Here is a 25919-nt window from a genome sequence, read left to right as displayed (position 1 = left end):
AAACCAATCCCTGGTGCCAAAAAGGTCGGGGACCACTGACTGTCTAGATGATGGCAGAACATCAATGGAAGATATCTGGATCTTTGAACTACTGCATGGAGCACAATGGCCCTACCAGCCTATACCAGCTATAATGTAATGAGAAAGAGAAGACAGCAAGGCAGGGAAGGGGAGGAGGAGAAAGAGGGACTACAAAGTGAGAATAAGAGAGAGATAGTCATCTCACTTAAGTCATTCTATTTTGCAGTCTCTTATGTAAGTATAGCCCTTATCCTAACTAATATACCTCTCTTCCAAAGAGGTGGTTTTCAAGCTTTTTCCGGATTCCAACTGACAAATATTCTTGTTCTACATTGTTCATTACTAAAGGTACCTTGAATAAGATATAGAAATCAAACTAATCTAATTAAAAACAGGTATCTCAGATAAAAGGCCTAGCAGAAATCTTAGACAAATATAATGAAAGCTGGCAATAAATTTGTACTTGCTTCAATATCCTTGCTTTCTGAAGGCATTTTCCTAACAGCCACCCCCGCTTCCCGCAAACATTATGATTGAGATGATGGAACAAAGAAGGGAGATAATACCTATTCTTCCTGCCAATCCAGATAGTACTATGACAACATACCATGAACTGGAGGCAGGGAAACCTGGTGACAAACTTTGAATTTGAGTAAGAATGAGACTTACTGCAACAAAGCTGTTAAGGAGCTACAACTTGTATCTGTACAGGAGGACATTTTCATGGTAGCCAGCTTCTAAAATGGTTCTCAATGATTCCTGCCTCCTTTCAGGAGGCACCTTATATAAACCTTTTTTCTTTCCTTGGTGGGTTGGGCTGCTGCCTTTGAGTGCAGCTTGACCTAGTGACTTGTTTCTAAGGAGGAGTATATGACAAAACTGATGAGATGTCACTTCTGCAATTCATTTACAAAAGAATGATTTCTGTCTTGCTGGAATTTTCTTTCTCCCTCACTTTCCTACTTTGATAAAGCCAGCTGCCATGTTGGCTGCCCTATGGAAAGGCCCCCATGGTAAATAATTGAGGCTAGCCTCTGGCCAACAGTCAGCAAGGAACTGGTGCCCACAGTCCAACAATCCACTAGAAACTGAATCCTGCCAACAATCATTGCAACTGAGCCTAGAAGTGAATCATTCCCGAGTTAAACTTTGAGATGACTATAACCTTGGTCAGTCCCTAGATTGCAACCAGTGAGAAACTCTGAAGCAGAGGACTGAGTTAAACCATGACCAGGTTCCTGACTCATAGAAATTTGTGGAATAATACATATTGTTTAAAACACTAATTTTGAGGGTAATTTGTTATGCAGCCACAGATAGCTAATATAATTCTTGTCTATTCACTGCAGCTGGTTTGGATCATAGACAACCTTTTTATGTTCTCATGACAGCCTAGAGTTCAATTATCCTAGTTGTTAATCACACTCTACTGGGAACTACCTGGTTAAACTGGCTGCATCTCACACCAGCCTATAAGCTCAAAAAAAGCAGAAACTGTATGTATCTTCTCCACTGTTGCATTTCCAACCCTAACATAGTGACTATGGACAATATTGGCTGAATAGATGAATGAGTGGGTGGGTAGGTGAATGCCACAGAGGTAACTAATACCATGTGTTTTGTGAAGTGTTGCTTAGGAGGTCTTGTACAAAAATAACAAAACTGCCTTTTTATTTTACTGTTTCTTTCCTCAAGCTGCAATAAATCTCAGTTCAGTGAACCACTTTAAGTCACAAGTTCAGTTCAACAGACCATGAAGAATAAAAACTGTGAAACAGAAATGAAGGAGGCCTAAAGTCAAAAGTATTGTGTTCTCTAGAAAGCACCTCTTTTGTTTTTCAAAGGGTGGCATATACCAAAATCTTATTTGTCCTGAATTCAGGAAACATTCAGACCATTTTACACAGTTGCTTAGGCAAATTATCCTGGCTTATGGAAGGACAGCTTACTTATATTGTGTATGTTTTTACTAGGTTGAATTTGTGTTAGGGGAGCTCATTTTTGAAAAGCAACATATGATATGCCCTCTAATGGAACAAATAATTTAGTTACAAAGTCTATACATTGAGATTGCCAGATAGTCACATATCAAGTTTACTTAAAGCAGAGAAATCTGTGAATCCCCCAGGACAGAAGAGCTAAGAAGTCAACTAGAGGGTATGCCAAATCTATCCTTTGACCCTCCATGCTGCAACCACTGTGAAAGTCAGATTCACTTCAAAACCAGCTCTGCCCTTACACAAATAAATAGGAGCTCTAGGAGGTCTGGCTGCTGGTACTGCATGCCTACATACCTCAGTTCATCAGGAACTCTTATGTGATGAAGTTGCTGCATAGAACTTCATTTCCTGTAGAATCTCATTTTATTACCTCTGAACACTCATCTCTCCAATGCTGGCTGGTCAACTATTCAAATACCTGTGTTTCCTAGCACTTGAACCCTGCCTGCCAACCCCACCAAATTTCATACTTACCCTGTCTTAGACGGATAATTGGGATATAGTTTCTGCCTTTGGTAACAGTATTTGTACATATCTGTCCTGTAAACTAGTGCCAATGAAGTAAAGCTCAGTGTTTTTTGAACTTTAATATGCATACAAATAACTGTATGCACATTTGCATTCAGCAGGTGTGAGAAGTGTCCTGAGACCCTGCATTTCTAATAAGCTCCCAAGTGATGTCAATGCTGCTGATACTTTGAGTATCTGAGAGAACACCTGGGTTCCTGAACAAGTTCGTTCCATTAGCTGTTTAACCTTGGGCAATTTGCTTTACCTCTGTTTTAAGAACAGAGATGATAGCTTCTTCACTGTCTTCCCAATTAAATGCTTGGGTGTGAAATGTAATTCTACTGTTAATTAGCCCTGTAACTCTGGGCAAGTTACTTACACTCCCCACTCTTCAGTGAATAAAAGCAGTACCTACTTTGCCAGCTGTGGTGGCTAATGTGTGTAATATCAGTACTTTGGAAGGCCAAGGTGGGTAGATCTCTTGAGGTCAGGAGTTCAAGACCACACTAGCCAACATGGTGAAACCCAGTCTCTACTAAAAATACAAAAGCTAGCTGGGCATGGTGGTGGGCACCTCTAATCCCAGCTACTTGGGAGGCTGAGGCAGGAGAATCATTTGAACCCAGGAGGCAGAGGTTGCAGTGAGCCAAATTAGGCCATTGTACTCCAGCTTGGGTGTCAGAGTACATCTCAAAAAAAAATAAAAAGCAGTACCTATTTCAGAGGGCTGTTTTGAGGATTAAATGAGTTAATACTGTATAAATAAGGTACTGAGAACAGTGCCTAAAACACAGTAATCCCTAATATTATATCTGGATGCCTGTTCTTCAAATACCTCAGCTCAATATTATTGCCTTATTCTGAAAAGTAGACTGCAACTGACTTGATATGTCCATCTGACTACTACTCATGTTATGGTTCTGAGGCTAAGCTACCCATTAGATTCATCACAAGTCTGCTGGCACCAAAGTTCATCACTTTTTCATCTCAAAGTTTTCCCTTAATCATATGCACATTCATATAGACCATTAGCCATACATACATAAACACATTCCTGCTATGGTATAAGATTCTAGCTCTTCTACTGATGGCACTGATAGGAATGTCATGCTCACTTGCTCAGTCGCGCGCTCTCTCTCTCTCTCTCCCCGCCCCCATTCCACCTGACAAAAGGCAAGGGAATCTGGACTTTAGAAATTGTATTCTGCTTTGTATCTTAGTTGATTTAACTGAAAAGAATAGAAGACTTCCCTCTGCAGTCCAGAAAGACTCATGCCTTTTCACAATTAGCATTAAAGATTAGGTGATGATCACATAAGCTAGGTCCCTGCCATGGCAAATAAATCAGCTGCCCTATGGAAAATTTTCTGGCCCAAGTATTACCACCTAATATATTGCTTGGGAGTGAAGATAACATGTAATGGCAGAAGTAGCAGACCAAGACACATCAATGATTGTTGAGTGACAGTGAGAACCCAGCTGAGGCTGGACATTATCAGCTTGTAGTGGCACCAACTCATATTGTGGGATCAGTGCTGCAGAATCTTACTCATTAAAGCAGTTTACTGATGAAGATTTCAAGATTTTTAATATGATTACTGTGTGGCAGAACCGTTTCAGGGTAGCTGACCCAGTCCCTGCTGATAGAGACAATTAGTTTGGAAAAAAGCAGGGTCTATCCAAATTCTAGCCACTTTCTCAAGCTTTAATCTTACACTTCCCCTTTCCTCTTTCAGTTGATTGACCTTACCTCTAACTTAGTTTACAAAATGAAAGTCACCTTGACTTCCAGTCACCCAAACCTATCTTGTGTGTATCCTCAAGCTTTTTTCTTCCCCTACTTTTAGAATCAAAGAGCTGTCTCTACTCCTTTTAGCCCTCCCTCCTGGGCTCTGGACTCCATCCGCCTTTCACCTTCTAAAGGTCTTTACTGCATTAATTACCCCTCTCATTTCTGGATAGCAAAAATCTCCCTCCCATCTACAAAGAGTTCTGTAGAATACAAACAGAGGTGAAATAAGACTGGCAAGAAGAAACCTACACTAAGTATCCAGTAGGCTAAGAAGAATCAGAAGGTCTTTTGCTATAGAAAGTTAAGTCATGACATTAACTAGAATAGATGCTACAGAACAATGGAGAATAGCAAACTACTTACATTTTGGCTCATAACATTCAACCAGTCTCAGCATTACTAGAAAACAGGACTAGTGAATAGTCAGGTTATTGGCCATGTGCCCGTTTGATACCACTCACTAGGGTGGAAGATACAGTTAAGCCCATAGATGTTAAATACAGTCTGAAGAAACAAATGCCTGGTATGAATTCTGCTCCTAAATAAGGAGGAAGTTGGGCGGAAGTATTTCATCAATTTCCTATTAACAAATTCTGAGGAACAAGGAAAAGGCTTGCAAGAATCATAGGTCCTGGCAAGTGTGTGTGCAGATATGCCCCCAATAGGCATGGCTTGGCTACACAGAGCTCATAAAATCACAGAGAGAAATGCCATGTTTTCTACAGAGCTGCATTATGAGCCTCCACCCAAATGCAGATACATTTACTATCCCCAACAGGGTGAGAACAGTTGGGGATATTAAAAATGAAAGGCAATTTTAGTTTTGGCAAGATTGGCTAGACAGTTCTTTCAGAGTCATCATGAGCCATTATGGTCTGCATTACAGAATCAATCCACAAAATCCAAGCTTTAGCCACTTAATTGGGACATATGGAGGCTGCACTAATATTGGGGGAGCTGTATTAGAAAGGAATAGCTAAATCAAGAAAAAATGCCCAAATTTCAACCCTAAAAACTAGATGGCTGAATGTTTTATGGCTTAGTTAACATTTTCAAAACATAAAATTTTCCCAAATAAAAGGACTACTGGGGTTCATTTCTGCTACAAGGTTCTTCTTACAACCAAAGTGAATTCTCTGAAAATAGGAAATTTAAATATATGATTAAAGAACAGCTCAAACATCTGTGTGCTTTAGTCCAGCCAAGTTATCACCATGTGTCAGTCCTTTTCTGCTAATGCTCTTCAATGAAGGTGACCCATCATGCAGAAAACCCCTGAGTAATGGCCAGTACTTGACAAGTGCCTTTAAAATAAGAGTTAGCTAGCTTAAAATGATTACATTATATTATATGTGCATTTAAGATTCTCTACAGATAAGCTAAATAACAAAACTATTGGCCTCTCTAGTGGAACCTTGAAAAATAAAGCTGATATGGATAGACAGGGAAGAGAATTCTAAGGAGAAGTGACATAATTTAGAAAGGCAAAGTCAGAAGAATGAGATGAAGGGTCCAACCAATCTTGCCAATACTTGAATGGTCCAATTGTTTCCTATCACATGTACAATGGTAGGAATATGCTGCATGCTTGATGCTGGATGATGAACTAGAAATGAAAAAAAATTGTATGTTTATATATAATTTTCAAAAAGTTTTAGGGTGTACATGGGCATATGCACCCTACATATTTCTTTGATGGGCTTAAGAGTCCAGCAACATCTGCTTCTACTGTTAAAAATACAAAGTATGTTGTCCTAAACTCTATGACAGTGCAAAATAAGTTGTATTGTAATTTTGGGGTATTGCTTTTCGATAGCAAAAGACAGTGCGTATCTCCAGATATGGACTATATTTGATATATCTCTGTCTTTGTAGTACCTAGACTATTTTTGCTGAATTGATTAGTGAATAAACTATAATGTCATTTGCCTCATCTTTAGAAAAGAGAAACTGAGGCACCAGTCATTTAAGAGACTTCTCCTAAGGCAAGAAATGAGGTAATATTAATTGTTTTTCAGGATGCTGATGTGCTAACCAGTAACACACAAGCAAGAGAGCAAGATTCTACTTCTAACTTGCAGAGTGACTCTGACCTGGCTGTTTTACCTAACTAGGCATTGTTTTCTTCTCTATAAAATAGAGCCATCTGGTGCTTGAGAAGATCTGACTGTTCAGGTCCTTGTTCTGTCTGGATGAATACTTCTGGCTCCTTGTTGTATCATTACCATACAGATATAGGTGACTGAAAACAGACTACCACTGAAAAAAAACAAAAAGTCAGAGGCCAAGATCCAGTCTTATCAATTTGGAATAGAATTCAGGGTCTCAGAACACAGCAAAAGTGTCCTTGTTTCAACTCTCACTGGCAAACCTAATTCCTTTCTAGAGACTCAGTATAGATGTTTACAGCTCATTTTGGTTTTAAGAGAAAATGCTTCTGGTGTTCCTCTGTCTATAAAGCTAAAACAAAATGCCTGGACTACTTTATTATATGAAGGTCCCTGCTGTCTTATTAAGGTCAAAACTTAATGGAGAGGAATGTCACTAAAATTTGTAAATCTACCCAGAGGTGGTATTCATTTGTCTTGACTGTCATTTAGTAATAAGCTAGCAAGATTCCAACAAATAAATAGACCAAGGCCCTTGGAGTCTCACCAAAACAGCCATATGTCCTGAGGTATAAACGAGGCTCTTTTCACCACTGAGGTAGACCTATAAAGAAATCCCAGAGCCTACCTATTAAGTATGAAAGTGGTAGAGGACGACAGAGAAGAAAAACTAACAGAGATAGAATTAGGGGAAGAAGGCTTCATGGAAAAGCTAGGCCCTGAAGTGACAAGAGACAGCCTCTGCTTTAAGCAATGTGATACACATGGTAACCATTGCAGAGCTCCTAAAATGGTTCATTCCACTCTTCAGCCTTATTAATTAAAAGCCTGCAAATATCCTGAACCTCTACTGATTGCAGATCTCAACAATCTACCAATGATCTTGGTTGGGGAAATATTCAAAAGAGCCAACTTTGTGCTTGCACTTTGCTCCCTAGACTTTTAAATCCCTCTGCTCTTGGACCTTAACCAATTACAAATGATCAGGGCCATTTTTTGTCACAGCACCACTCTCCTAAGCAAAAGGCATGGAAAGCAAGCTGGATGACTTTGTATCAGTGCATGGCTCTACTTTAAGACATATTTCCTAATTCCATTTATCAGGGATAGAGAGTTACTAGCAAAGGTTGCACTTTACCAAATAAGAAATAAAGGTCTTACACTTGGGGGAGCTTCTTATCTAAATGAAAACAAAAGGAGTCCTAAGAATTGATAAATACCTCAACCGGCTGTTTTCAGTAAAGATGCCAGAACCAACCAAGGATTTCTGAGAAGAATGAACAAAAAAAGGAAATTTTAAAGGATGGGCAAGATGAAGAGAAGATATGAGACTACGATTTTATTAAAAACTCCTCCTTGTAGTCTTCAAGTTGCCTCTAAAGGAAGACAGATTGGCTGAGTGAAAGAAAGGAGATACAAGACTTAAAAATTACTTATGCATTACCACTTGAGGCTCTTGCAGTAGCGTGGTAAGAGTGGGATAAGAATAGAGCTAGTAAGCTGGCTGTCGCATGCATTGTCCTATTTGAAGTATAGTCCATGCCATCTCTGATGTCATCGCTGGCTTTCTGCCAGAGAAACTAAGGCATATTTTTGGAACATTTCAGTATGAACATCTTCAGCAAAGTCCTTGGAGATATTGGCATAATTTATTAACAGATCACATTTCAGAAAGCATGTATCAAGAAAGAAAAGGAAGAAATAGTTAAATACAATTCCAAATAAACATTTATTGCATTAGGCTTGCTATCCATTTTTCCCTCAAAGCAATTATTCTTGAATAAATGAGTTACTGAATAAATAAATCCCTTATTGCAAGTCAATTTTTCCTATAGACTTTTTTCATGAAAGCAAATTATAGTGAGTGTTGATCATAATCCATTATCTATGTAGAAATTTGAAAACCATAGATTTTATCAGACAAATTTATTCTCCAGAGTTGAAGCCAAGCACGCCAACCAATTGTGTCACACAGATGCAAATTTATTCTCATAAATAAATGCAACAAATGACATACAGATAACACAGGGGAACAGTGAGCCAAGTCATGGACAGTTGGAATAGGTTTGCCTTATTAATGTAGTTCTTTTCACATATATTTTAAATACCTTTGAGCTCATAACCATCTGTGTGTATTCTACTAATGAGCTGTAGCCTCCACTGAAGGTCTGTCACTTAGCATTGATTAGTGACTGCTTAATTTCCAAGCCATTAATGAGGCACACTTTCTCTCCTCTTGTTAAGTTGAATCTCCCTTTTGTTAGTGCTAGTAATCCATTGATGACTCTTTAGCATATCCTGGTGAAGGCTGCTTGCCATTAAAGACAAAATATGGCACAGAAACTCAACACAAGCTATACTGGCAGTGCTGTGGTCCTTAGATGTAACTGACAAGTAACTGACACTAATAACCTTCCAGAGAATTCCTCCTGTCTATATCTTTCACCCACATTCTATGTGTGTATACACTGATCTACCGGCAGCCCTTGTTAGAGAACTGACGCTGGATAGCTTGCCCTTTCCCACTACCAGAAAGTGACCTTGTGTTCTGTTCTCCTGCTGGCTCTATCTGCATTAGCCCTCTCAAAGTGGCCCAGAGGACCCAGAAAATTAGCTAAGCATTTGCCTCATTTGGTTGCAAGACCCAGTGAATGCACCCCAAGTCATGGTTTAAATGATCACAAGGTCTAGACAGTCATTTTGTTCCACAGGTCACAATTGAATCTGTAATCCTGCTTGGTAGCAATGAAAATGTGTTCCATAGGTCACAAGAAAGATCAGATGAAAGAATATATATAACACCACCAAGGTCTTACATAAAAACCAACACATATTTGTTGTGTACTTATACTTTGGTTTTTGGATTTGCAGGCTGAGCACTCATAAGGTATTTCCTTCTCTCAGGGTCTCTGGACCTACTTTGAAGGTCAGATGGTACTAGGTGCACATTGGGCTTAGACTTCATGGCCTAAGGAATGTTTCCCATAGATATGGCTAATTGAGAAATAACAGTTGCTATGTATTACCTGACTTTGTTATTTTGTTCCGAACTAGAAAATTTAAAAAGCTGTTTAATTCTTTTAATTAGAAATCATTTTAAACATTAAATAATATTAAATGTTAAAATAGTTAATAAAATATTAACTAATTTTAAAAGATTAATATTTTAAAATATAAGAGCCAGGAATTGCTCTCATTAACCCTCAACTGTTACCAATCAGTGTTGAATATAATTCTAGTTTTTCCTCCAAAAGTGACTTGGGCTAAGTAAGAGAGGTAAAAATCTTAGTAGGAAGGGGTTAAATGAAAAATATTAAATCATTCCATGGCAGCCCCACTGTAAAAAGGCAGGCCAGCAGCATGAAGAATCATATTCACTTCTTCATCCATTCAACAAACATACACCTATCACCTATCATGTACCAGGTACTGCATTAAGCATTGAGCATGTAGCATCAGTAGACAGATATAATTTCTGCCCTCATAGAACCCAGAGTCTAGTGGGGAGATAGCCATTTAACAAATAAACATTGTGATAAGGAATGAAAGGAAAAAAGCAGGGTATTCCATGTCCCTCTTGAAATTCATAATACATGTTAACATATCAAAGGCCCTGAGAATTCCTACTGTAAAAAAAAATCCCTTTAACTTTATTGAACCCAGAAAACTAGGTATCCCTAATTTTGAGGTTGTAGTGACAACCTCCCTGAGAAAACAGCATTTAAGCAAAGAAATGAAGGATGAGTGGGAATAGAAAGACGGGTCAAAGAATATCTATGACACAGAGAATTAGAATATGCCCCAAGGAGGAATTACTCTGAAACACTAGAAGAACTGACGGTGTGACTGCAGCAGAGGGAGCCTGCTGGGAAGAGATAGGCAGGGTTTACGTCATGCATATCTGTGTAGGTGATGGTAAAATGTTCATATTCTGAATGTGATGGAAAGTCTTCAAGTTTTGCCACAAAATAGTAGTGTGGCACAGTTTTGTTTTTTTGTTGTTTGTTTCTTATTTAGAATCACCCTGGCTGCTGCATAGGTAGTATTTCATAAGAAGATAAGAATGGAAGCAGTAAGATGAGATGACTGTAATAGTCTAGGAGAGGGATGATGGTGACTTGGACTTGGCAGATTAGGGACACAGATCCAGTTCTCCAGGAGACATCTAACCTTATACGTTGTTTAAGATTAGGTTTTATGGGTTATTTAAGGACACGATGAGGCCAGGGCAAAGACATATATTTCTGAAATTTGATCCAATTTCCAAAGTTAATAAGCATGGGTTCCATAAGAAACCCATAAGACAGCATGTCCCAAAGGGTGCTCCATCTCTTCAGATGGCCCTTGGAAAATGACATAGTGTGGATACTTGTCCCCACCAAATCTCATGTTGAAATTTGATCTCCAGTGTTGAAGGTGGGTACTGGTGGCAGGTGTTTAGATCATGGGGGCAGATTCCTCATAAACAGCTTGGTGCCATCTTTGAGGTAATCAGTGAGTTCTCACTCTATTAGTTCCCACGAGAACTAATTGTTAGAAAAGAGCCCGGCACCTCCCCCAACAACTTTCTCCTTCTCTGTCTGTGTGATGTGCACGTGCCAGCTCCCATTCACCTTCTGCCATGAGTGGAAGCTGCCTGAACTCCTCACCAGAAGCAGAGGTTGGCACCATGCTTCCTATACACCCTACAGAACCCTGAGCCAAATAAACTTATTTTCTTTATAAATTACCCAGCCTCAGTTATTCCTTAATAGCCACACAAATGGACTAAGACAGGAGGAAAAATGTCTCCATGCTCCAATACACTTGGAAAAGCAGCATACTCCAAGTCCCCTTGGAGTTCATAGCATAAACTAACATATTAAAGACTTTGAGAAGTCCTATAATAAAGAAACACCTTCAACTTTTTTTTACCCACTGCTCTAGAGCTTTTTTTAACCACAGAATCATCGGTTTTGTGTAGCACCTATTATACGGTTGTTGCAAGCACTGAAGAAAGTCTTATGTGTCAAGTGCTAAGCACAGGATCTGGCATGGAATAAACATTGAGTAAGTATTAATCATAGTAGCTGTTGTCGGAATTGGTATTTACCTTGCTTCCAGAAACAAGTGATAACATCTAGAAACAGATTTTGGAGTATCAATTGCTCTAACAACTCCTTGAGAACTTTGGTTTCAATGATAGGAGAGTCTAGGCCCAACTGCTCAATTCTGTCTTGCCTGGTAAGCAAGTTTAGGAGTATATTTACGTTCACCAACAGAGCTTTATTCTCAAGACAAATAGAGAAACCCTCAGGGATAAAGGGTTGGGAAAAACTCTGAAGACAAACCTACACTTTTTATGCAACGCAACCTACTTCAGGGGACTGACCAGGAACCTTAGCTACCTGGACACTATCTATTCAGTAATTCTACCCTTCCCAGGAAACTCTAGGCCATGAGTTTTTGAAGCTCAGGGAAAACAAACAATTTATAAAATATTCAGCCAAATTTCTAGTCCCTCTTAGATTAATAGATTTTTTAACAGGATGTCCTTCTCAGGGAATTACTTGGTGCCAAAACAAAAAGTATCTTTTCTTAGCTTTCAAGTTATGCTCCACTTGCCAAGAATGAAAAATAAGGCCAGTCTTTGTAATGTACACTCGGTTACATCTGGTTCCTCTGTGTAAATAGCCTTTCATAAAATGATATGAATATTTCATAATACTTTAAGCACTAAAGAAAACTACAGATGACCACTAGTTATGGAAAAGTAGGAGAGAGAAGTGAAATAAAAGAAATAATAAAACTCCTGCCTGGTGACACCCTTTAAACTTATATATACAAAATGTTCTCTCTGACCAGAAAAGCAGAACTAAAGACCTCTCTTTGGGACAACTCTCACAGTCTGATTTTGTTTACAGTAAGTAAAAAAATGTTGATCTAAAGAATATGACAACAACAACAAAACAACTGCCACCTATTGAGCATCATGTCATATAGCAAGGCCTGTGTAGAGGTTCTTTCTACATGTTTTCTCTAGTTCTTACAGTGATTCTTACCCAATAGATAACTTTATTAAACAGAAAAAGTACTGATGATTCAATAATGTGCTCAAGGTTTCATAGATAAGTTACCGATTGCATATATCAGATTTAAAACTAAGTAGGTATAAATCCAGAGCAAGGCCCCTTTCAATTACCTCTTTCTCAGTTACCTAACTTGGCTTAACAGGTACCTACACTACAGAAAAAGAATACATGTATATTGTGCAGGTACAAATGGATAAAAGCATATCTTACAGCAAGAAGAGAACAAATTTTCACAATTAAGTTGAAATGGAACAGGAACAATTTCCTACTACTCAGTCATGGAAGTCTTCAAAGAAGAGGATAGGGTAATACCTGAGTAGACTTTCAAGATTACTCAGTTAAAAGAATTAAAAGGTAATAATCCTTTACCTCCTCCATGCATCTGGCAAACAAGTGAGTGTTTAATTCATATTTATTGAACAAATAAACCTAGAAGCTTGAATTTCATATAGCAACTATTAACTCTATATATAACCTACCTGCTCCCTTCCCTTCTTTCTGTCTCAATTTGCCTTCTTCCTCTCCCCCATTCTGCTCACTTTAAAATGGATTAAATATTTTTTAGTAAAGAATGCTGACCCTTGAGTTGGAGAGGAAAACAGAAGCTATCTTGACTGACAAAACTGAGAATCCATAACTCTAAACACAGTGCTGCCATAGCTTTTTGGGCAAGTCAGAATGTGGAAGTTAGATTGTCAGATGAACTCTGAATATAATCTATCCTATAAGCAGTGCAAGATGCACTTTATTCTAGCAAAACAAAATATTTTGTATGAGTGCTTCTGCCATGCCTGGACACCCCGCTTCTGATGCTTCGTAAATGAACAATGTCACAGTAGTTGTATGCCAATCGTCTTCTGCAAGTTTTCAACAAGAAGTCTAAAGCATCTGCTGCTGTGTTCCCATAAGATCAAGCCACAGAGCAACCTCTTCAGATGATCCTAAAGATCAGGGTAAGACACAAGCTCCACTCTGACATTTTATAATCAAGGCCTCTGACTAGCTTAGTGGAAGGGTTTACTTGTACTCTATGGTGTCCCTGCAGGAGGAAATTGGAACTAGTAAGGAGATATATGTTAGGAGTTTTAGAAACTTGATGTTGGTTCTCCGTACCTCTGCATCAATTTACCATGTGGCCTAGGACCAAATCACTAGTTTCTCCTTGGGTTTCTTCTGGCTCTTCATCTGTGATGCTGGAATGAGAGTGGTAACCAGTTGAATGACCTCTAACCATTGGGCAAATGGGAAATGCTACACACAGTCAATGCTAAATAGTAGTAACAAAAATCTAAGGAAAAATCAGGTCATTTCTACTGAGAACTCATCACACTTTGAACCACAAATCAGTGAATACCTGAAAATAAAACTCATATTTCAGACCAAATTTATTTGCCCCTTTTCTGGTCCATCGCTATGTGTTTTCCTGTCAGCCTATTAGGACCACTAATCATGCTTCTTATAGTAAATGATTGATTGGGTTTGAAAGGATGAGAGATAATAAAATGATAAAATGTACCCTGGGGGTGACTCTTACTTAGAACAATTTACCTTTCAATATATAAGCAGGCAATCATTTATAGAAAGTCTAGCTCCAGGTCTAGGGAAGGAGAACTAGGTGAGTTGGAAGGGCTGTTAATAGAACTCCATGTAGTCCTGCCCAGAACTATTCACATACCCCTACCTCGATCTCTGCAAGAAGGAAAACCAGTCTCTTTTATTCCTGGGCTCATAATTTTCACATCTTTAAAACTACTGCTGAGTTGACATGAATAGATGCAGCCAGGTGGCCAAAAAGATAGCCCCTTACAGCAGTTGATCAGATTGTTGTGTGATCATTCAATTCAATCAGCAACACCAAAAGCCATAATATTGGATCATGAAACAGCTGGTAGAATCATTTCACCTACCTGAATGACTAAATTACATCTATTAAGCACTCTCACCATGTCAGTGCATATGGTTTTCAAATAAAATCTTTCAGGGAAGCATATCAAACAAAACTGAAGCTGCTGTGGTTGAAGTGGAGTAGGTGAGCCCAGAGTGCCCCTCATTCTGCTTATTTCTCTGACCTCTGTATTAGCCCCAGAGGCCGCTCCAGTGAACCCCTAGGAATGCACAGAACACAATTTAAGAACAATTTAGATGAAGCCCAAACCCCTCACTATTTTTTTGATGAGATTGCTAAGGCTCAGAAAGGGAAAGTATTTAACCACATTCCTATAGATAGAATGATATTGCCAGAACTAGAATCAAGGTGTACAGAATCTTCATCTAGCACTTGATACATATGGACTCTTTATATGTGGCTGAGGTAGGTTAAGTCTCTGTCCCATGGATACAGCTATACTAGGCAGGGAGAAAAGTGGGGATGATCGTGCCCTGGGGCAGTATGCGGCAAGTGTAAATCCCAGGAAGTCAAACATATATCAGGTGAAAGCTAGCTATGCAGCACAGCATTTCTTTTCCATAGATCTGGTCTCTTCTTACCAGAGCATGGCTAGCTCCTTTCAGAAGCAAGATCAGGCCAAACAATTCCATGCAGTGCTTGGCAATTAGCAGTTATAAGAGCAAGAAGCAGTCACATATGAATTTGATTCCAATTCTAAACACAGCCTTTAAAAAAAAAAAACCTTTAGAAAATCTGAGGAGATAAGACAATCTTAACATATATGTTTATATAAAAATCTCACTTAACTAGAATTGTGACAACCAGAATGCTCATATAACCAGATTACTTCCTCTCCCCAGCTCATTGTTTTGAATAATTATTAACATTTATGATAACTTAAAGATAGTATAACTTCCAGTTTCTTCTAGCTTCTTCCAAACCTGTAAATATATCTATATACTCATTCATTCAATGAATACTTATTGACTATCTACTATTTATTAGGCCCTGACTCGGGTACTAAGGAATCTAGGAATCTTGGGAGTCCACTGACAGTCTTCCCAGAACGATACTTCAACTGAACTATGAATGTGAGAATGACAGAGGTGGAGGTGAAGACATTAGAAAAAATGATCTCCAAGAGATTTCAAAAGCTAATATTCCATGATTGCATTTTGTTGATTTGATGTATATGTATGCTATACTGAGACTATTTTGATATTTAAATTTGGGATGAATATTTTCCTTTAGTTAACAAAGTAGTCACCTATATTAGTCACCAGCCATACGTTCTACCAACTAGCACTGTTTTAGGCTCTATTGTAATTTTTTTTGGAATTTCTGCCCTAATTTTGCCTTCATATCCAATTTGTTTGCAAGCCAAAGAAATCCTCTATTACTTTGCAGTTATAACATGATTTTCACTGAAAATATATTACCACACTAACTTATTTAGTAAGATATGGGTGCAATGTTGGCTATTTTATTGTTGTTGGCTATTTTAAAGAAGCAAATCACACTCAAAGGTTAGATTGAAACTGGAGTTATCCAGACTATGCCATGGATTCTGAAGGGAGTTCTCAAATAATAGATGCAAAAATATTTGAGTAGTGACAACAAAATTGAAATAACTATATTTCAATTTTGGCCTCCCAGATGATGAAGGTGAAAGTGACAATCCTCACTTAGGTATTTATGGGTAGTCATTCTAGCCATTCAACAAATTAATTTCTTTACATCCAAAGTCATTTTTCCCCAGGAAGGACATGTGTTCAACACATAATTAAGAATGAAAATGAAGAGTCCAAAATGAAAGGCAAATCAGCAAAAGAGCCCATGCCAGCCTTGGTGTACCACTGAAGTGGGATTTTAAGCCCAAGGGTGGAAACTTAGAATTTGAAGGAACCTCAAGAGATCATCTGGCTGAAGCCTTTGCCTCAGGTAAGTAAATCTCTAACCTATACAGGATATGATTCTATTAAAAGAAAATTTATTCAAATGTCAACCTAAATCTCAAATCATCTATTTCTCTTTGAATATAGAAGACAACTCTTCTTCATCAAAAATACGTCATTTCATTCCAGTTATCCTTAGACTTCTTTATTCTAAGGAAAAATAATTACCATACTTTTAACCTTTTGTCCTAGAGCTTTTTTTCTTTCCCTTTCTCATGTTGTTGAGAGTGGCTATGATTTGCATTCTTCCCAAAGCAGAGTCCAAGGTCACCAAAGAGTAATAGCACATTTACCTATTGACCCTCAAGGGAACCTGTACTTCTCCAATAAAATTACTAATGTATTATGAACTTTATTTTAATAACATGCTGACATAAAATATGCAATTAAAATTTTAAATTAAGTTTTTCTGCATTTGATGTTATAAATTAAGTGCATAATTTGGTATGAGAATATACATTTCAGTATATTAAATGTATTGAGAATATTGTATGTGAGGGGGAAAGACCCTGGTCAATCAAAAAAGGGAGAGAGAGATCAATTTGAAAGCTTTTATATGAAGCAAGACAGAACTTAGTAAAACTGAATTGGATACATCTGAATGATCTGCTTTAAAAGCATATTTTTGCTCTGACAGAATTCACTATGCTCTAATTTCATATACTCAAGGATAAAAAGATAAGAATTCTTCCTATTGTTAACAAAAGTGGTTTTCTTTAGATACAATACAAATTTTGTGCTAAATTGGTTTCAAAGTTAGAAATACTATATAGGTAAATTAGATAAGTTATAAAATAAAGTAATGGGCATGGATTCCAAGTTAAGAATCCAATTTAATATTTAAAGTTAAGAATCTTTCGTATAGGGCAGGTAGGAAACTGGAAAGAACCTAAAGAGGAAGTAGATTGCCCTCATTTCATTCTAAATCGAGAAGATAATGTTTGGAAACACAAGCAGATCAGAAGGTAAACAGAAGGATGGTACAGGTCTCCTGAAAGTAGAACTATCCAAAGATGCATTTTATAGAACTTTTACTGATTTTTTTATAGCTTCATGTCTTTGGGGCAATTCTCCTACAACCTACAGGGCCCAGTGCAAAATGAAAATTCAGGCTCTAAGTTTAAAAATTATTAAGAATTTCGAGATGATAAGAGAAAGCATTAAACCAAGTACAGGTTTCTTTTGAGTGTGGGGCCTAGTACAGTTGCACAAGATGTATGCTTATTAAGTTGTCCCCGATTGAGGATCATATGCCCCTTTGAAAATTTAATGAAAGCTATGGATATACACATACACTCACACATGCCCACATATACGATTTTGCATACAGTTTCAGGGGGTTTGTGGACTCATTTAAGCCTTGTCCATGGACTCTAAACTAAGAACCACTGGATTAGATTGATGCCTAGGAGGCAGAGCTAGGAACCATTAATAGGAGTTCACCAAAGAACAGATTTTAGCTTCCTAACATTTAAAAATATTCCAAATTAAAGAGTCTGCTTTACTAGGCACTTTGTTCTACAAGTATAACTGTCAGCTGGACCATCACTTGTGTGGTGATCTCAATGAGATTTCTACACTGGGAAAAGGCTGGATTGAAAAACCTGTCTGGTCCCCTAACACATTAATATTTTGTGAGTGTAACTATAAGGAACTATGAAAAGTTTCTACCCCATAGCTCCTTTTTGCTCATCCCATTTTCTGATGGCTTGAATATACTTAATTTCAGCTGCCCAGATTTCTTTCATTTTCCTTGACAAGGTAAAGGTTGAGCTTCCTGAATGCCAGGTTTATGTAAATTAACCTGTAACCTATGGGTTTATAGAAAATCAACATGTTAATTTTATGCAGAGTGATGCAAAAGATCATTACCCTGGTTTCTCAGAGGGAAAAAATCTGACCACTTTCTCAAATGGACATTTAAAGCAGCATAAATAATCAAGAATGTGAAAATGGCAGACAACGCTCTTACCGAGAGCAGCAAAAAGGGCACCAAATCCAAAGTGATGGATCCAAAAAGTCTGATGACACAAGTGTTTTCTGATAAAATTTATGAAAAGTCAGAGAGTATGACAAGACCCATCATAAAACTCAAGGAAAAAAAGTACAAAGATGAAAATCCTAAAACCACATTAGAAAAGAGGAAGATGTGATTACCCAGGACATGGAACTGTTTCTCTTCCTTGTTCTTGTATGCAAGAGAGTTAAGCTGCAAAGCCTGGGCATCAAAATACTGTGGTCCGAGTTCACACCTTCTAAGAAGAAATGGAAAGTCCCCTTTCAGACTAAAAAGCAACTGCATAAACAAAGGTCATTCTGGCAACAATTTGTCAAGGCCCCTAAGCGTGTTTTTATCTAACATGCTGGTCATCGCATTCACCAGAAGTAATGTGATTTCTGTTGATTTTTTTAATCAGCAGAATGAGGAGGTGAGCCACGTTTTAGTGTCATTCATGGGCTCTAGTCCATGCCTTAAAGGAACAACTAGAAAAGGAAGGGGCAAAAATACACAGCTGATAGTGGATTTTAAACAGTGTTTGCTAAGGGCCCCTTCACTGTATAGTTTTCATTTTTTGACATTCAAGTTCTAATCAGGAAATAAGGTAGGTTTCTTAAGTTCAAAATCAGATTTCATACATCTCACAAATTGATCAGCTCTCTAAGAACACTAAATTAATTCTAAGTAAACTGAAATTAGTATCAACAGCTTTGGCTGAGCTGCAGTTAGGTGAAACGCAAAGGATTTGAGAATGATACTTAGGGACTGAACAAAATGGGTAGAGGTAAAAGAAGTCTACAATCTACTATCCAAGGAGAAATTAGAGTGACTGAGGAAGAGCTCAAATTGCTGGGAGACTTGGCTTTGAACAAAAGTAAAAAGGAAAGATGAGATGCAGTGGCTCTATAAAAAGGCTAACTTAGATGCGACCAATAGAACAGCACGCTGATAAAATCAGACCCTCCTGCTCCCCTGACAATTTGGGTTCTACTTCCTTTATATTGTCATTCTACTGGATATGCTGTGTAAAAGAAAACACTGCCCCAAACATTTGCTCTACATAGGGTTTAAGACCTGTTCATCACTGTTCTTTCACTGGTATTGTTTTGTCTAACATTTTGTAGCACAGGCATAAGTTTAAATATGGGATCCCATGGTCTAGATTTAAGGAAGAACCTTGAGTGTTCATTTACACAGCATTTTCTTAAGGCTCTTTGTAATTCCAGGCCATATAGATGATATTTTCTCTTGAGAAAAAGAAAGCAATTGGCCTGCCCTTTCCCAGCCCACCATGCTCTCTGTTCTTAGTTAGTTCATACCACATGAATCATAAATAAGCCAAGTCACTGAACACTGACGTGGGTGGTGTTCCGACATTAAAATCTCATTATAAACTATAACGTCTATCTGAATGTGGGCTCTGCAGACGAGGATAGAGTTTCAAAGGCCCTGACTGCACGGATAAATCCTCCTTGTCAAAACAGCAAAACCTGAGAGTAGGCAGGCTGTGCTCTGGCCACACTTCCAACCTGCGATGGTGGAATACTCAGTTTTTCAAGGTTATTCAATCACTTTCTATCTCATGTGTTGTGCCCCTAAAGACTGCGAGAGTGCCAGTAATCCACAAGCATCTATTCAATCATCTAATAAACATTTCTATATCAATTACTATGTACAAGGCAGTCTACCAAATATAGAGAATCAAGGAAACAATTTTTGCCTTCGAAAAGTTCCCAGGTGTGGTAGAAAAGAGACATACAAATAACTAAATCACAATATGAGCAGTTCCAGTACAGAAGTCTAAACAAAATGCTACAGAAGCACAGAGGAAGAACAATTAATTCTGCCTGGAAAAGGTGGGTGAGTGGGGGCAGTCCCAAGGAAAGGTACACAGAGAAAATGACATTTGAAATGGTTCTTCAAAGATGAGTAGTAGTATTATCAAAAGGCAGAGAAGTTGGGGAGTGATTCACAAGAAAAGAAAAGCATAAGAGAAAATGCTCAGAGTTGGGAATATGAACAGTTCCTTTTCAGAATGATAAATAACTCAAGATGGCTCTTGTGTGAAGAGGTGTGTGGCCTATGCAAGTGGTACAAAAATAGGGCTGAGGAGCCTGGAGCCAAAATGGATTGTGCATGCGCATGTGTGTGCATGTGTGTAGACATGCATATGTATATACCTATACATACACATATAATATCATGTTTTATATGTATATAAAAATTAGCATAGTATCTATTATGGGGCATTGAATAATTATTGGATAAGTGAACTAAGGAATAAATTAAGGGTCTTGTATGCCATATATTACATGCCACAAGGCACTTTACCTTTATCCTGTATGCAATAGGGAGTCAAAGGAGTTTTATTTCACAAGTAGAGGTCCTGCATCTAGTAGTTGATCTACAATGTTTATCAGACAATGGAATAAATGCTTGCAAATTGCTGTATATTGATAATTTTAAAAACGCAAACGAGTAAAAACACCATTTACAAGTATTATGGAAAATGAGCAGAAGTGTAGAAGGGGCTGGAAGAAATTATGAAAGACTGAACTAGGTCAGCAGCAAATAGGATGAAGAAGTGTGGGGTGACTACCTATTGGGTACTATGCTCACTAGCTGGGTGACAAGACCATTTGTACCTCAAACCTTGGTGTCACACAATATATCCATGTAACAAACCTGCATATGTACACCCCCAAATCTAAAATAAAAATCAAAATTATTCAAAAAGAACGTAAGTGGAGTGGTGTGATGGTTAATATTAGGTGTCAACTTGATTGGACTGAGGGACACCTAGATGACTGCTATTGTTTCTGGGTGTGTCTTTGAGGGTGTTGCCAGAGGAGATAAAATTTGAGTCAGTGGACCTGAGAGGCAGCCCCCACCCTCAATATAGGTGGGCACCATCCAATCAACTGCCAGCATGGCTAGATCAAAGCAGGTGGAAGAACGTGGGATAAACTGGCTTGCTGAGTCTTCTGACTTTCATCTTTTTCCTTTGCTGGATGCTTCCCACTCTTGGATGTCAGACTCCAGGTTCTTTGGCCTTTGCATTCTTGTACTTAAACCAGTGATTTGCTGGAGGCTCTCAGGCCTTCAGCCACAGACTGAAGGCTGTGCTGTTGGCTTTCTTGTTTTTTACAGGCTTTTGGACTTGGACCGTGCCACTGTTGGCTTTCTCCTCAGCTATCAGATGGCCTATCGTGAGACTTCACACTGTGATCATGTGAGTCAGTTATCCTTAATAGACTCCCTTTCACGTATACATCTATCCTATTCATTCTTTCTCTCTGGAAAACTCTAATACAGGTAGTTTCGAAGATATTTGAGAATTCAAATCAGAACTTGGTGATTACTGAATATGAAAAGTTACAGATTTGAAAGTCACACCATATATTCTGGTCCTAACAGAATGATAGTCATTTTAACCAAGATGGGGTACACAAGAAAGGTGGAATTTAAAGAGATCAAAAATTGAGTTTTGAAGTTCAAAGTGCCTGTGGGACAGCTACGTGAATATGCCTAGAGGGAAAATTATGCATGTAACTCAGAAGAGACATAAAGACTGGATTGCCAGAAACCTCAATAGGTTAGGGGTTCTCATCCCTAGCTGCACATTAGAATCAGCTAGGAGTTAAAACAAATAGATGGACAAAAAACCTACAGATTCACAGGCCCCAACTCAAATAAATCAGTAACCCTGAGGGTGGTACTTACACAAGAATATGGTATAAAAACTCCCTATGTGGTTCCAATATGCAGACACCGTTGAGAAGCACCAACAGGGTAGATAGTTAATATCAAGGGAGTAGAAACTTTGGGAAAGTATAAAGTGGTTTGTTAAGATTATCAAGGAGAAAATGCTGGAGAAGAGCAACTTTTAAGGGATAGGCAGAGGAAAATAAGATAATGATGGAGACTGGGGGAAAAATGACCAGAAAGATACACACAGACCCAGGATAAAGTGATATCACTAGAGCAGAAGAAGAGAGTGTCAAAAAGGAAGAAGTGAGTCCAATAGCATCGCATCAAATGCTCAGTAGTGTTTCAGGGTATCAGTCTGGATTGATTTAAAGATGTAACTAGCTGTCACCTATCAAAGAACAGGAAAGTTCTGAGTAAAGGTCCAGAAAAAATGTGACTCTTTTGAATCCTCTTCAGCCTTGGGGAGGGCCAAATGCCCAAGAAACAAACAAAGATACTGAAATCAAAGTGGCCAGGAGGGAGTGCCAAAGGTAAAATTTGCCAATCTCATAACTTATTATGTCTTTGGATTTTGAACACCTAACTTTGAAGAACTGGCTTGAAAAGTAACAAGAACTGTGCCTCACAGTCACCTTCTTGGGAAAAAATGAAAAGATTCAGAAGTAGTTCGGTGAGAACCTAAGCATAATAGCTCTCAAAAGCTAAAGAATCATGGTGGGGGAGTAGTGCTTAGTACATGTGTGCAAAGATTAGACCAATCACACTATGGTGACTATAAAACTGTTATTCCTTCTAATTTCAAACTCTGAAGACAGCCATGGGAGGGTAAAATGCTACTTCAGAGCTACGGAAGGAATGTATTACAGTGCCACCTGCTGGTAATGTTAAGACCAGAAACAAGTTCCTTTACTTAAAAAAAATTATTTCGCAGAAGCTGAAGATACAGATAAATAAGATTTATTCTGATTTTTAATTAAGGATAATGCCTTACTCAGTTTTTTTATTCAAAAGACATTTTCATAATTGAAAACAAAGCTCTGATTATATCTTCCTATTATGGCGAATGTAAAGCATGTGAACAAAAACACTTGCCCAGAGCTAGAATGCCTCAGCAACCTTGTCCCTGCCTTCCAGTTTCTTAACTGGCATTTCCTTTCTGGACTCAAAATATTTCCTATAATTTTAAAATTGGGGTGGTATTCAAAACACCATCTGTCTAGCTACTTGTTTCTCGGCAAATATGTTTCCTAACTAGTTGAATCTTATACTATCCTCCAGTCAATCTAGGCCACTTCACATTCAAAAATATCCGGCACTTTATGCATCCAGGTATTTGCTCTTGTTATACCCTCTGCTCAGAATACCATCCCCCATCCACCCCAATCCAGTCTGCCCAATCCATTCTTCACAGTCAATGTCAAATGATGCCTATCCCACGAAGCCTTCCCTAATCACCCTCACACCCAGCTGAAAATAGTATCTCCTTGATATGAACCATATCTGTGCCTCTTATATGACTCTTATTATATTATGCCTTTTATAAGAGTTGTAAATAAGACATATCTATAGTGTCGTGGAAAGAGCATAAACTTTGGAATCAGTCCATCATCTGAAACCTGAATTTGTCAATTAATGGTTGGGGACCTCAGATAAATTCACCCTCCCTGTGCTTGAGTCTTCTCATTTTTAAAATGAGGCTAATGGTGTCCACACAAAGGCACAGCATGGATGAGTGTTTAAGAGCAGGACTCCAGAGTCAGACAAATCTGGGTTTAAATACCGGCTCTGCCAATTACGAGCTATGTAAGAGAATGGTCAAATTATTTAGCTACTCTAAGTCTCGGTTTCCCTATATGGAAAGCAAGAGTAGGACCTACCTACCTCAGTGTCTTTGTATTAGGAGACAATGTATGTAAAGTGCCTGGCATATAGGAGCGCTCAATGCATGTTAGTTTCTCCCTTCCCCTATGATTTACTGGTTTCTTAAGGTGGCAAAAAGCATGTCTGGTCAATTTCTGAATCACTCAGAGGGATCCATCATAAGACATTTTATATAGTTTGCTTGCAGGTTTGGTGAATTGATAAATGCCATGTTTCTAAGACAATCCTTGGCAGAATTTGATTTCAGGAAACTACTGTCTTATTTCTCCACAAAGATGCCATATACATGCCATTAATCTTAAGGGTTTAATGGGTGCCTCTTAAAACCATGTGTTTCTTGTCTGTAAACCATTTAGGGAGAGTGCACTTACAATACAACTTTCATAACTCATCACCCACAGAGAGAAGCAAGGCCTGACTCTTCTCAGCCTGGGGGAAGGTCATTGAATGTTAAAGCATTTCTTTTAGAAAATAGTCCTGGTGCAAGTCTCACAAAATATCATGCTTATCTATGATGGTTTCAAATAAATACATGGAAGCAAAAAGAGGGCAAGAATCAGAATATGAACGGAAGTTTAAAACTGCATATTTAATGTCCCTCTGATAGACTAGGAATGTCATGCATATTCCAAGAAATCTCTGGGTGCTAGCTTTCTCCAGGAACCAAACTACAATAGGCATTAAGGGTGTACTTTTGCAGAGCACATATTTCGTTTAGGGCAAATTACACCTGTAGAAGTCAGCAAAGCCACAGGGATGCACTTTAGACTGACAAGTCTACATGAGTTGGGTTATGATAGAAATTCACCAACAGACATTCAAAGTATGTCTCCACTCTGGCAGATACAATACCTTTTCATTCCAAAACAACACAGTAGAAAGGAGCTTATTCACTGCAGTTCTTGGCTGTTCTTATGAATGGGATAAATCCCAACATCAAAATTAATAGAAGGCTCAATTATTCTTCCTTCTCTCTCATTCTTCAACCTTATGGACAGTAACAAATCCAACATGATACCAAGTTTGATGATAACTTCTGTATTTGCATGATGCTACATAGCTGAATGAAATCCCCAAATGGAATTGTTTTCAGACTTTCCAGCTTCCATTAAATAATTAACTTAATTATCTACACCTTTTCATTTAAAGAGACCCAGTATCATAAAGAACTTTAATATGTCAATCATATCAGATGTTGATGTTGTGGAACAACCAAAATAATAATGAACTTAGTTGTTAACTCACAGTGTCTTCTCTGCCATTCTTTTTTGCCTAACTTAATGGAATAAGCAGAGATTTTCACTGTATGGATTCTTTTGCTGCTGATCCCTCCCTCCCTCCCTCTCTCTCTCCCTCCCTCCCCTCCTCTCTCTCTCTCTCCCTCCCCCCCCCCACACTCTTCTAAGGTTATTTGAATCCAAAGAACCTACTCATAATAGCCAAACTGGAGATTTTAGTAAACAATGAAATGCTTTTCATTTGGATTTAGATTGGCAAAATTGGCACAGTGACACTGATAGGTAATTTATCAGTATCATTTAAAAATTTAAATAGAAACTTTATTCAAAATTTCCACTTCTAGGAATCTAGCCTACAAAAATGTTTGCTCTTCTAGTGCACTAATGTCTATGTAATAGGGTGCTCTTTGCAGCACTGTTTTGCAATAGCAAAACCTAGAGATAAAACTCTAATTTCCATAAACAGAGCACTGGTTTAATTTTAAGTCTGGACAATGGACTATTTCACAGTATTTAAAAATATGATTTAGATATATAGTGTAAAGAATTAGAAGTGATAGATTTAAATATCATGTGAAGTAATATCAGGTTGGAGAATAGTATGTAAAGTATGATTCCAAGTTTGAAAAATGTATGTAATTTAGGATATATAAATCATCTGCATACATATATGTCCAAAGAAACTAGCTGGAAGAATCTATAAAAAATTTAATCATGTGTTAACTCTAGGAATAGAAACAAGAGA

General features: G+C 38.1%; 1 protein-coding gene across 1 annotated transcript in view; it reads right to left on the bottom strand.

The window, feature by feature from the left end:
• Nucleotides 1-25919, bottom strand: part of IL1RAPL2 (interleukin 1 receptor accessory protein like 2) — a 1167415-nt gene that overhangs the window by 1063486 nt on the left and 78010 nt on the right. The gene's annotated exons all lie outside the window — the stretch shown is intronic.

Source organism: Callithrix jacchus, chromosome X (assembly GCF_049354715.1).
Source record: "Callithrix jacchus isolate 240 chromosome X, calJac240_pri, whole genome shotgun sequence".
Taxonomy (NCBI): domain Eukaryota; kingdom Metazoa; phylum Chordata; class Mammalia; order Primates; family Cebidae; genus Callithrix; species Callithrix jacchus.
Note: the sequence above shows the minus strand (reverse complement) of the source record. Positions and strands in the feature narration are given on the sequence as shown.